Here is a 14,596-nt window from a genome sequence, read left to right on the forward strand (position 1 = left end):
ATCAAATAATTACAAATGTTAAATAGCTTTAAATCTATTTGTAAATGCATTTTCTGTTAAAGGGGTTGTTCACCTTCAAACAATTAGCTGTTTTCAGATATCCTATATACTAACCGAAGGCCTATCTATGTCCCGAGTGGAGGGGAGGCAGATGCGCACGCAACTTCGGTTAGGATCTATGAGATGCGCGCGCAACTTCAGCCGAAAGACATAGATGCGGCCTTCGATTAGCAGATGTGCTGGAAGGTTAGGATCAGAACAGGTTAGGATCGGGGAGGCAGATGCGCTGGAAGGTTAGGATCTAGGGAGGCAGATGCGCTCACCGTCTCCTTCTGCCTCCCGCCGCCTCTTCTTTCCTGCTCACTCAGGCGGCGACCGCTGGAAGGTTAGGATCTAGGGAGGCAGATGCGCTCACCGTCACACTAGGGGAACCGGTTGCGTACCTGCACGAAAGTCTGTATAAGCGTCGGCCATCTTGCTACTCCTCTGCGACTTTGTCATCCGCCCACTGCCAAATCCGCCCACTAAAGTCTGTATAAGCGTCGGCCATCTTGCTACTCCTCTGCGCGTTTGTCATCCGCCCACTAAAGTCTGTATAAGCATCGGCCATCTTGCTACTCCTTTGCAAGTTTGTCTAATGGCGGCGCTAGCGTCACTCTAGGAGGGGAACCGGTTGCGTACCTGCACGAAAGTCTGTATAAGCGTCGGCCATCTTGCTACTCCTCTGCGACTTTGTCATCCGCCCACTGCCAAATCCGCCCACTAAAGTCTGTATAAGCGTCGGCCATCTTGCTACTCCTCTGCGAGTTTGTCATCCGCCCACTAAAGTCTGTATAAGCGTCGGCCATCTTGCTACTCCTTTGCAAGTTTGTCTAATGGCGGCGCTAGCGTCACTCTAGGAGGGGAACCGGTTGCGTACCTGCGTGGGTGGCCATTTTTAGCAAAACGGGCTATATTATCTCCAAAAAATATTGATGTTGACATGATAAACAACCAAGTGATTGCATTACTTCCTGGACAAAGCTGTGTCTTTCTGAGTACTGACTGTATTGATTCTGAAGACGAAAGTGAGAAACTTAACTTCCCATTAGAATATTTAAACACTATCAACAATGCTGGATTACCACAACACAATCTTATACTCAAAGTAGGAACAATAGTCATGCTGTTAAGAAACCTTAAGGGTAGGGGCACACGGCGCGATTTCGCCGCGATTCTGCGCTAAGCGAGTTGTCGCTGCGTTTTTTAAGCCGAAATAGCTTTGCTAACTTTGGCGCTGGCGTCAATGCAAATCGCGGCAAAATCGCTGCGCTAATTCACACGCGGCGATTCGTTTTCTATTGTCGTCCGAAGTTGCCTCGCTGAGCGTTTCCGGGCGACAGTAGAAAAAGAATCGCCGCGTGTGAATTAGCGCAGCGATTTCGCCGCGATTTGCATTGACGCCAGCGCCAAAGTTAGCAAAGCTATTTCGGCTTAAAAAAACGCAGCGACAACTCGCCCAGCGCAGAATCGCGGCGAAATCGCGCCGTGTGCCCCTACCCTAACACTAAGCAAGGTTTATGTAACGGTACACGGTTGGTTGTGAAGAGCATGAGACAAAATGTTATCAAGGCAGAAGTGCTTACAGGATCCCATAGCGGTGATACTGTTTTGATTCCCAGAATTGACCTTACCAGTTCTGACCAGGAATTACCTTTTAAACTTAAACGACGACAATTCCCCATTAAGGCTGCATTTGCCATGACAATCAACAAATCACAAGGACAAACATTGGATAAAGTCGGCATTTACCTATCTGAGCCTGTGTTTGGTCATGGTCAACTTTATGTTGCATTTTCAAGAGTGCAGCGTTCATCTGATGTTAAAGTCAAGATTTTAAGTACAGCTCACCAGGGAGAACTCATTCAAGGACAGGAGAACATTTTCACAAAAAATGTTGTTTATAAAGAAATTTTTCAGTAACACTTTACTACCAATAAACTCAAAATTTAAGAATTCTAATAGCAGATAGGTAATAACAAGCAATAGGCACAGATTCACTCTACATCCCCACAAATTAGCGTCGCCAGTTGCTGCCTGGGGATGCCGAGTGAATCAGCACCCATCGCATTTTGCTGCCTCACTGTTGTTACCATTCTTTCATTAACGATTCTTTAGAGAATCGGGGGTTTACTGGTATCACCAGAAATCACAACTTTTTCCAATTATTTTCTATTTACTATGTGTGATCGTTTTTCTAATATTGAAGTGTAAAGTGTCGTTTTTCACTTTCTGAAGCAGCTCTGGGAGGGGGGGTCGCCTACCCTGTAAACTGTTCTAAATTGATACATTTAGTTGATATAGTTCTTCATTACAGGCGGCTGTTAGAATCGACACAATAGTTGTTAATACTCCAGAGATGCTGCTGAGAAATGTATCCACTCAATGTTGCAAAATTGTAACAGTTTAGAGTCACCTGAATTTGCACCTGAATTACTGAGCTGCCAGACTCAAACACCAGACAGGGACATTCAACTTTAAAATTAGATTTTGGAAAAACCGTAAAAAGTAATTGAAAAAAGTCTTTATTTCTGGGGAACAATCTGAAAACTGAATTGAAAAAAGTGTTTGGAAGGTGAACATCCCCTTTAACAGCAGTGTCTGTCTGGCTGTTTTTATTCTCTGCACTCCAGGCTCTGACTCCTGAAAAGTTTAATAAAAGATTTGGAGGAGACCTGACTCCTGTTACAAGAGTCTGAGAACAGGACTATATAAACAAATACTGCTTTGACTGCATTTCCATTCACAAATAACTATAAACCACTAAAAAGATTCAATTGATGTATATACTGGGAACTTGACTACAATAAGTTTCTTTCCTTATGCAAAAAATCAGTTTTTGAGTGGAAGACCACTTTAAAGTGTTACTGACAAAATCTACTATTCAAAATATTAGTGTACATTACACTAATTCTTGAACACAGTACCCGGCCACCATGGCCACTTACTGGTATGCCCAAACCCATTCAAGATCTACCCAACAAAACCCTTAAATTTTTTAGTCCACAAATCAGACCATCACATGCGTCCAGGTTATTTTTTGTACAGCCGGGCCCTTGACTCCGACCAGCCCCCTTTACTTGTGCCGCCTTGTCGGTCATTAAGGACAGAGACACACGCTGCTATTTCGGTAGATATTTTTGTCTCCCGAAGTTGCCTAACGAGGAAACTTCAGGCAATTTCGGAAAGCCGAAGTGATCTGAGTGCCATCCCGCTGGCGATTTACATTGTAGCCTGTGGGAAGGCAGTTCAGGGAGATTAGTTGCCCGAAGAAGAAGCAATTTGTCGATGGGCGACTAATCTCCCAAAATAGCGGCGCGTGTCTCTGCCCTAAAGCTCCCTGTAAAGCAAGACATAAAAGTAGACTGGATTTTCTCTGCTTGCTAATAAGTGTATAGCAATCCTTACAGATGCATGTCTATTAATATTTAGTTGAAGGCTTTGGAAATCTCTCTATGCCTTTAGTGTGGTGGCAAATTTAGGAGCAAGCTCCGTGTCCTGTGGTCCACTTGGACAATATCCAGTATTGTCTGTGCCGGCTGAATCTCAGCAAACTCTGTTATGGGAACGCTAATCTGTTGCCGGGATTAACATCTCAGAGTTTCCAGTGGGCCGGACTTCTCTGTTATTCATGATATTGGCTGCGACTTGTATTGACCTTGGCACCAGTCCCAGTTGGCTAGAAGGTAAAATGGCACTAATATAATCCTGAACTCAACATCCCATAAGGGAAGGGGGGCAGGCAGTGACAGTGCTGAGCTCTCAGCCAGGATGCGTAGGAGTACGATTTGTGCTGAACCGGTCGCTCAACAAAACCTGGAAATAACGCCTGCCGGGCGGAAATGAAACCATGTCTATGTTATGTCAGCCTTTGGTTAAGGCGGTTAAAAGACTTGAAAGAACAAATTGATATTTTTATTGGCAGTTTTGGTCAACACTATTCCCAAAAAACTGACTTGCACATCCACCATAGAAAAACTGGCAAAAGCATTTGCTTAAGGGATGACTGCATCTGCTTAAAGCACTTCAGCTTTGCTGCTCTCAATTTCATGTTGGCAGTACAGTTACAGTGAATTTTGCTAAAATAAAGAAAATAGAATTTTTAGCCACCCACAACTGACTTCTAAAATGAATTCACATATATTAAGGAACGAAGGCAAATCATACTGGTCATTATGGTTACCGTGGATACATTTTGTCAAGTCCTCTATGGGTACCGCTACTAAAAAATAATAATAATTCCAGAAAAACCTAGGCTTTTATGATACTGCTTTTAATATATATTATTATAAAGCAATAGTGTGCTCACTAGTCAAACCCTATACTGGAGACGTTGTGCACAATATCAGGGACTTATTTATATATGTTAAAATAATACAACTGTTTTGTACAAAGACCTTCTGTGACTGGTCAGTTTGCTGTTGCAATCAATGTTTATCTCACCACAAACTTATAAAAAGGAAAATCATGTAGTTACACCCTATTTAGTAAGTTTCTTATACAAGTGTTTTGTTTATCACATTTGATTTAAAGGGGACCTGTCACCCAAAAAAATTATTCCAAATAATATTTTATCACATTAGTCAAGGAAAATAAACTTTAATTACACAGTATAAATTATTTGAATCTTGTTTCCATCAGTCTGGGAATTCATAATTATAGCAAGCAGGCAGGAGCCATTTTGTGGACACTATTTTTAAGGAAAGCCTTGCTTTATCTCAGAATGTTGTTTGTGCACCAGAATGAGGGACCCAATGTCCATCCCCATGCCCTGGCTACACAATTAAATGGTAAAGAGAACGGAGGAATGTGGGGAGAGCAGTGACATCTAGGAAGTGCTGAATGGAAAGTGAAAGTAATTGTCTGCCCCGCCTCTATGCCCATGGCATAGAGGAGCGGCAGACAATATTTGATTGACAGCTGAGATTTTTAAATGAGCTTACAACAGCTATGCTTTAATAAAAAATAGAAATTGATTTCATGTTTCATTTGAAAAGGACTTTTATTGTACAGATTTTTGTGTCTGGGTGACAGGTCCACTTGTATAAACATTGTATAAAACACCTGTATAAACATTGTATTATGATTATTAGTTCTGTTCATATACAATAATTGTATTGTTTTTATCTGTCATTCCTCCCATATCTCTCTCCCCTGTAATGTGGACATTTTGTTAAAATAGAGATTATGAGCTCTGGATAAACAAACCTCTCCCTTCTTTCAGTCCTATTGTTTCAGGCTTTTAGAAAAAGAGTTACTATTTAGGGCAGTTATACAAAATAAGATTAGTTGCCCAGCGACAAATCTCCTCTTCTTCTGGCAACTAATCTCCCCAAATCACTGCCCTTATACAAGGGGACTGGCAATTTGATTAATTGTTATCTCCTCCTTCCACAGTTGCTTGCAAGGACCTAGGAAGTTGGAAAGTGAAACCGATTTCAGTTGCAGTCTTTGTAGAGTAAGAAGTGGTAAAAACTATAGATTAATTTTGTCTCTTATTTGGATAAAAAAAAATGTTCTGCACAAGGCCTCTTTACCAAGCTTACGCTGAACAATAAGGTATACTGCCCTTTTAAGCAGTAGTGTATAAGTAGCTATGTTGTTTGTAAAGCAAGCACTACATCCCCCAGCACTTGCATAAATTGTTACACAGTGTGCACAGCAAGGATGTATAGGAATGCAAATCACACAAACTCCTGGTGATTCCATATCCTAGAATCTGCCTTCTGTGTCACTCTATGCTGTTAATCACCCAGTGGATAGGGAGTTTGGCATTACCTTGAGATGCAACAAGGCAGGGAGAGGGGCAAAGACTTTCCAATTTCTTTAATTACCTGACAAGTTACTATGCTGATAGCAATCCTCAGTGGTGGGGATTTCAGGTATGTTCACACCTCATTTTTTAGTTTGAAAACACCCAGCTGGCAAAATGCCCCAGATTCCCCTGTGTCCTTGTTTTAGGGCTGTAAATGAAAAATTTTAGGTGTAAATGAATATGAAAAATTCATGAAAATTTGCCTCTGAACGGGACTGTCCTCTAAAGTTATATACAGAAGGGAATTTCTTACCTATGCAGCAGTACAATGCCAGCTTTCATAGTGGGAGAAACAGATCAATACCTGCAGGGCTATACTGTAATAGAAGAGCTTACAGATGTGTGTTAAAGGGCCAGTATATCCCCTTGTTCAAAATGAATTCAATGAACATGGGCAGTGTCAGATTGGGGTAGGTAGGTATCACCAGGTACCAAAATCAAATGCCTACCTACCACCCAGCCACTGCCACATTGAAATCCCGCTCCGCTCCGCCCGATCCCTCCAACCCCACTGCCCCGCATGGCTACTTATTCTCTGATACGATAATTCTCACCACCGCACACCTGTTAATTAACTTCTCTGCTTCCAGTGGTGCTGGTACTCCGTGGACCAGGCAATGTCCCTTATGTAGAGATACAGGAAAATACGGATCCGCACACACTTTATCATCAAGCAGATGGGGATAACCCCAGGTTTATTGTGCCACAAACAAGATCAACGTTTCGGGGGGGGTTTAACCCAACCCTGATGAAGGGTGGGTTAAACCCCCCCGAAACGTTGATCTTGTTGGTGGCACAATAAACCTGGGGTTATCCCCATCTGCTTGATGATAAAGTGTGTGCGGATCCGTATTTTCCTGTATCTCTACTTATTCTCTGATGTCATTCAAGCCACACCTTGGGGGAGAAATTAAACATGGTAGTGGGTTCCACCGTGGAACACATGGCCATCTTTAATTTTGTTTGAATCTTTTTGAAGTTGACTGGCTTGCTGGCAGGCAGCAGAGCAGTTCCAGGACCCACAAATGGAATTGTTCCATAGAGTTCCTTATGAATCAATTTTTATTTTCACTCCAGATTTATTCTAGTGGATCAGTGGATATTTTTAATTTCTCTCTTACCCCGCATCCAAAAAAAGTGAGTTACCTAAGCTGGGACATTTGCTGCTGCTAGTCAAATGTCTTATGTGGTCCTCAGGCCCAGATTTGTGGCGAGGCCACAAAGGCCCAGGCCTAGGGCGGCAGAATGATAGGGGTGGCATGCAGCCCAGCCGCTTATGCTGGTGGTCCTTCTAGATGTGCTTTGCTTAAGGCATACACCACTTATTTCTAATAAAATTACTCTCAAATTAAGATTTTTATTTTATATTGCAGACAGACAGTTTTTTTTTAAATAGGGAAGATTAATTAACATTTTTAGTGTTTTCTTTTTTTTAATAACATGTCCCCTCCCCTTTAATAAGATGCAATGATTCTGCCACATGGTGGAGCATGCAGTGAAAAAGTAATAGCAGAAAAGAACTTACTTCTAAAATCCTTGGTAAATGGCATTGCGGTAAAAGATAGACAACACTAAAACCAACCTTCTCTGCATTCTTATCATGTAACGGTAGATTTACTACAGTACCTCTCTTATATTGTCTACATACTTTTGTATTTGTGTAAAGTGAAAAGCAATGCACACATGACACGTCACTCTGTTATACAACAGTCAGACCAGTAGACTGGGTAGAAATGGCTATTTTAAAATTGTGCTTCTTGCCATGTATAAATGAAAATAGATAGAGAGTTGTATGCCGGAATCGTTCTGTGCATGAGATATTCTGATATGCCTAGAATAAAAGACTGGCGTTCAGCTTTAGAGAAAACCCGCAGTGCATAATGCAGACTTCAGTAATGGAATGCTGGCACTGGATGGTAAAAAGAGGTCATTTGGGGACGCTTAACACCCTCTGCTGCGGATAACTATCTGTCACTCTCTAGTCTTTCAATTTGCCTTTGGTCTGCTGGAATGAAATATTAAGGTGTTTTTGGCTGGATCCCTGAGGCACAAAGAAAGATAGAACAGGGAAGTCTAAAATGCTTTAAGGACACTGAAATAATATGTGGGCACTGTCTGTTGCTTTGGTGATCTTAATTGCTCTAAAGTAAACAAGAATTCCACAAAACTTCAGCTAAAGCGTAACTCAAGCGTCTTGCTAATTGTAGAGTTCAAGTTTATATGGTACATAAAAGCTTTTAGAATTCTCACACTCGTAGAGGAGATAATCTTTGTCTGATCTAGCAGCAGATAGGATAAAGCACTCCCTCGCTATTCATTCAAATGAGTTTTTAATATGCATGTCTTGTAGTTCAGCAATATTTATAGGTAGCCCACTTCTGTCTTAGACTCTGTTCTTCAAGCACCTATTTTTTTGTATCATTATTCATTTTTTAATTAAAATGTTTGATTTGATTGCTCCAGGTCTAGTAACCCATAGCAACCAATCAGATCTTTGCTTTTAAAACACCAGAAAAGAGGCTGACACAAGCCGAACCACACCGAGTAGGAAAAGTGTGAACCGGATTTTGAAAGTAAAAAAAATAATTTTATTTTCCATAATTAAAAGCAAAGGCCTGATGCGTTTTGTGTCCCCAGGGACACTTAGTCATAGGCTGAACACTGAGTACAGCATACATAGTATTTAAAAAAAGCAGCCAATTTGAAGAAAAAGTGTGGGTGGAGCTACCAATGTACCACGAAACGCATCAAGCCTTTGCTTTTAATTATGGAAAATGAAATGTGATTTTTTTTTTTTAAAATATGGTTCCTGCTTTTCCTATTTGGTGTGTTTCGGCTTGTGCCAGCGTTTTTTTGATGTTTTCTGCTGAAGGTCTCGGGTGTGTGCACCCGCGCCCACCATATACAGTGGTAAGCTTCTACTCTGTACACTACACACTGGGTTTTTTTTTAAATAAAAAAAGCAAATTCCATACTGATTGTTGTAGTGGGTTACTAGAAACTGATATACACTTTGCACCTGTTATCACATTACCCCCATCTAGCTGGATCACAGCGGACTTCAAAATAGAGAGATGTGGTTTGAGAGCCAATCCGTTCTGGTCTCCTAGGCCTTTGAAACATGACTGCCTATGGTACGTGCTGCAGGACGTTGGTGCAGTGCAGGTTTAGCAGAGTGTTCTCAGTGGGCTGGGAATGTCCTGCCAAAACCTTGAACATTTGTCAGCTGCTTCCATTCTTGGCAGAAGACGGAACGTTATTTTATAGCAGGGAATGGAAAGCTAGTGCGGTAATCTTTTCAGTGCTCTGAGAATGCCAAAAATAGACAATGGCTTCTATGCTTCCCTAAATGTTAAACACTGGTAGTTGTGCTTAATGATTTCATTAGGTTTTCAACAAATCAACTATTTTTGAATTAATAATTCACAGTCCTATCCTTAAGTGATGTGTTTGTCTGTAAGTGGTAGATAGGTGGTCTTGTATGGAGCCAAGCAAGCAGTATTTTAGATATCCAGTTACTGCTTAATTCCCAACATTCTCTTATAATGGCTCTAGCAGTTAGGAACCCACAGGTTGTATATCCTTGGGCAGAAGTGGGCAGATCGGGTGGGGAGCTGTTTAAGTGGAGAGAGGATAATTTAAATTTGCAATTAGGGTGACAGGTCAGTTCTGGGAAGGAGGGCAAATTACCATTACTGGCAATTGTATTGCTGGTAAATTATTAATACTGGTGAAATATCCATTTGGCAACCCAACCACTGGGAGATCCTCTGGTACTAGGACGGAGCAGTCTGACCAACCCTTACCAAAACAGATTGAATAGAGGACTGCACCCTGATCAGGGCTGCCATCTAATTGTATTGAATACTAAAAAACTTTGACCTTTGGATGTTTGAAATTTTCACAAACAATATATGAGATATTCAAATATTATAATTATCAAAAATGCTACAATTTTTAAAAACTTAAACAAGGGATTGTGTCATTTTAATAATATTATGGATATTATTATGAATAATAATTATGAAAAATATATTGTATAAGTTGACAATTTATTTTAACCAACAGAGAAGGAAGAATCTTTTCTTTATACCATACCTCTTTTTCTAAAAGAGAAAGGCTATGCTGGCATTTATAGTAAGGCATCAACTGGAAAACAACAGGTTGGAAGATCCCAGCAATGGATGTTAAACATACATTATTATGCATTCATGTGCAAGGAAAATGTAATAAAAAGTTATTGCTGCTGCCTCTTATCACACACAAGCAATAATTTCCAGGAAAACCAATAAATATGTGGCTAATACAGATGTAAATCTGCAGGGAGGGAATGGAGCATTTGTTACTTGTTTTGCAATGAAATAGCTTCAGGCTGTTGAATCACTAGATAAACCTGACCTAGATCCATGCAAGCTTCATGATTCAGATTGGGTTTTTTTGATCCACAAGGATTAATATTGTATTTCAGACCTTTAGTATGGGAACCTGAAAACAGGATTTAACAGTATGACTCTTAATAATGTGCATGTCAGATTCAGCAACAAGAAGGAATGTGGTAATTGAAAGAACTTGGATTAACCATAATAAAATAATTGGAAGACACAGGACATCAAAGATTTTTTTCCCTAATATAAATCACTGATTATAAAATATAATAATATAAAGTTAGCAGTATTTTCTGAATCACTGTATATACCGCTGCCATATGATTTATATGGGAGGTGGTGTGTAGGTGATAGTTTAGAGATTTGGGGTACAAGCAGGGTCGGACTGGGCCAGCAAACCCCTGCCCAGCTGAATCTTGTGACTGGGGTGGGGGACCCATGGGCTGCAGACCCAGAACACCCCAATTTGAGACTGGGTACAAGCCCAATAAACCTATAAGAGCTAAATTGTAATTTGTGTCATAAACTTGTGTAATATATATTCTAACAATTGTTTGCTTTGCTCTTTCAAAATAATGTTCTTCTTATTACTTGTACTTCCCTCTAAAGAGACGATTAAGATAATGATATTTCAGTGCCACATTTTGTTCTTACATATCTGTAAAATGGCTGTGCCTGTGGGGTAAAATAAACCTTGTTTTGGGAAGGACTGCACCTAATTAGTGTGCACTGCATCTAGATCTCCATATATTATTTGTATCCGTAGCAAAATCCCATGCCAGCCATATTAGATATCATGGCCAGAGTAGTTTCGTTTGCTATTTTCATCTATTTCTTCCCCCCTTTTATTTTCCTCCAGAGACAAGATTTTAAAGCTCCCGGCCTTTCGGGTGGTGGGAACCTTTCGGGTGGTGGGAATTTACTGCAGTTGTTAAGCCATTTTTGTGTAAATTTCTCAGAGCATAGTTCCAATAATGTTGTATTGAGATGATAGCTCAGTATTCAGCTAGCTATCAACTCTGGAGGATAATTGCATTATCCGTCTGAATGTGAAAGCTGTGGTCCCATATGGAAGCTTCATAACATTATCTAGCTGTGCGGTGTAATAATTACAGTCTGCTGTGTACATGCAGAGAATAGGTAGGAGGGATCATAATCAGAACCTGTGGCTGCTTATAAATCTGTTCATTAAGAAAGCAAAGTTAGTTTTTATAGAAAAATCATTTATTTTTCTCCAAACGTTAAATATATATGTATGCATCAGTTTCTGACATGTTAAAGGTTGAGTGATTGGCTTATGAAGGATCTAAGGTTAATGCGTGTGGCCTGGAGAGTTAAGGTGGCCATACATTATAAGTTACGCTCATTTGGCAATGTTGCCAAATGATCTTTCCCCCAATATGTCCACCAAAGGTTGGCGATATTGAGCTAATCAGATCATTTTGCCCTATGGCTAAATGAGCAGATCTTTCCCCCGATATGCCCACCAGAGGTGGACCTGGGCTGCCCCTCGATCGAGAGAACAGGCACACATGGGGGGTCTGGAGGGGGGGTTGGGGACCTTTGCGTCGGAAGCCTTGGTGGGCCTCAGACCCTCCAGTCCGGTGCTGGTCCCAGTTATTTCTGCCCACCCAGAAGGAGGCAACCTTGGTGGTTATCTACTGTTCTTCCATCTTGTTTTCTTAGGAAATCAAAAATCTTCTAGAGGCCCAGAATTGTATTTTTAGAACCTTTCATGTACAAAAGGCTGTACACTGGAAGAAATAAACAATTATTCCACTTGTTTCCTCATTTTTTTCAAGGCAGCTAAAAACCATTATAAGGCAGATAAATTCAGCAATGCACAAAATGAGTCTCATTGGTAAGTGGCCTCAGGGCAAAAAGATTTGCTGCTTACATGGGACTTTCTGAAGGCGCTTGTGGGAACTAGGATACTTTTTGTTTTGTTATGGCTGCTTTGGTGCAGTGCAATGGATTCCCTGGCAAGGACTAAAACTAGTGCTTCTTGTTGCTGGAAGTGTTCAGTGACAGACTAACACAGGGGCTGTGCTGTAGTTAATGGTTTATGGAAATAACAGGTAACTGTAATTGCTTTGCAATCGCTGCCTGAATGATTTGCTAGATGAGCAAACAAACATCATTACTTCATTACTACTAATTATTCAAGTTTGCAGCTCAAATCTGCAAGGCACCAGCGACAGGTACATTGGAGAGCCAACCTGGTATTATTCAGTGATAAGCTAGCAAACACAGAATGACACCTCACTGAAATATGTTCTGAATCCTGCTTTACTTACATTACTGATCTCATATATCTAGAGTGTGTACTTTCCCCTCCCAGGAATCATTAGTAGCCCATATGAACCAGCTTGGGCTTGGTGGTGTTGAGTAACTTGATGCTCCCTGTTCAGCTATAATAGTTGATTGTGTAGAAAGCATGAAGTCACGTGTGGAGATATCTGTCCTGTTGAAGGAACCTTATCAGAGAAACAAGACCCAGTTGCTTGGGTGCTGGGAGTGAGTGATGTCACTTACGCTATGTCAGGGACTTGTATAACAGTGTCATTGTCAGCGAGCAGCTGGTGTGCAGGGACAAGTGTCTCGGGTATGCCAGCCCCCGGTGGCAGCTTTCAGAAGCAGCAGAGTTGGGTTTCATTAGAGGGGGAAGTGTGGTTTTTTGGCATAGTGCCACTTAGGCTTGGGTTCTTCTCTCACGGCAATCGGTTTAATAGCCTTAGTGAGAATGCATAGAACAGGTTAACCCTATCAGTTCTAGGAATGGATACCGTTTTATGAGTTTTGTGACCTTCGGGCTACATATGCTTCTTTGTAAATGATTGTGATTTTAATATATTCCAGCCCTCAAACATGTGGTGCGTTGGATAGATGGACAGTAATGTGTCAATGTTTAGAAAGTCTCTTGTCCGTATATGCACAATGGAGCGTCAGTGTTCCTTTAATTAGTCTGTCTGTCTGTCTGCCTGCACCTGGAGCTGAATCTAAACACCAGCTAAATATGTCTTCACTGTCTGCCCTAACTGAAATATAGTTGTCAAGCACACTTTCCCACCAGGCTCTGGCTGAGATTCTCTGCAGGCTGTGTTCTTGGCTGATAATACATACAATAATGTGTCTTGTAAGTATATCGGACCTGTGCTCTCGTTGCTGCTGTTTAATTTCTGTGCACTGCTCTAAATAGTTATATACACGCCTGGTGTTATTTCCAGTGTTTGCCATGTGAGTAATATCTACTCCAGAGTCTTTAGGGGCAAGTGTGTTGTCCCTATTGATTTAGGAAGGAATGAAGGAAATGCCAGAACTACTGCCTGGTCAGGAGGTGCCATTAGGTCAGGGATGTAACTACAGAGGAAGCAGACCCTGTGGTTGCAGGGGGGCCCGGTATCAATAGGGGCCCCATGAGGCCCAAATAAAGAGTAATTTAAAAATATATTGGTTAAACGGGACAACCTCTGGATATGTTGAGAGCCCTGAAATTAATTTGCTGTGGGGCCCAGTAAAATTTAGTTACATCACTGCATTAGACGAAGAGTTCTCCTGCATCAATAGTTGCAGCAGCACCTGCTTCGGAATGGAAGGCTGGAAGGAATGCGACACCAAGCGGGAAGTTTGGGGAAAAGCACAAGTTGCCCATTGCTCTTTCAGTTGTAAATGAGCCCTTCTCTGTTTTGCACTAGGGTTACTTGACATGAGTCTTTTTCACTTATGATGTTAGATACAAAGGCCGTATATTGGTGGGGGTCACTGTAACTTTGAGAAAAGCTGTCCAGCCAAAACATCAGTACTTATTTCAGTAAATAAATAGATATTTTAATTATATTTTAAGTAAGTCCTGTGTAAGACATATTTTGCCCTGATTTTTATGTTTTTAAACATGCAATTTTCTAATTCCTTATATGTGAATGCCTGCATCTGATTGTGTATACATTAAATACCTAGTAACAATCATGCATCAAATATAACTATAATTACAATATATTGGGGATTCATTATCTTTGAAGCTTCTGTGCTGGTGAATGCACTGCTCTATTCTCATGCATTAGCACTTACATTGACTTCACCTCCTTCCCCTTTGATACATGGCACGGCTTTAGTATACAGTATGTACTGTTATCATCTGATTCAATATATCAATATATTAGCCACATTTTTCAGCAATGTCTTCCTTTTAGTTTGCAATGGCTGGGTACCTTTAAATATATTTATGCTTATTAGGTAAGCCACTAAATGGTGTAGGTACCTTTTGGGAAATAGCTGAAGGGAATATATTAACTAAGCACCAGAGGTGAAATGCATTAAGGTGACTGTTTCTGGAAGAGTCAGCTGAGGCAGATTCTAC

The 14,596-nt window shown here is 40.9% G+C and overlaps 1 protein-coding gene across 11 annotated transcripts in view; it reads left to right on the forward strand.

Annotated features, from left to right (window-relative positions):
* Positions 1–14,596, forward strand: part of LOC398642 (nuclear receptor corepressor 2) — a 225,038-nt gene that overhangs the window by 87,799 nt on the left and 122,643 nt on the right. The window lies entirely within an intron of this gene.

This window comes from Xenopus laevis, chromosome 1L (genome assembly GCF_017654675.1).
Source record: "Xenopus laevis strain J_2021 chromosome 1L, Xenopus_laevis_v10.1, whole genome shotgun sequence".
In the NCBI taxonomy this organism is placed as follows: Eukaryota; Metazoa; Chordata; class Amphibia; order Anura; family Pipidae; genus Xenopus; species Xenopus laevis.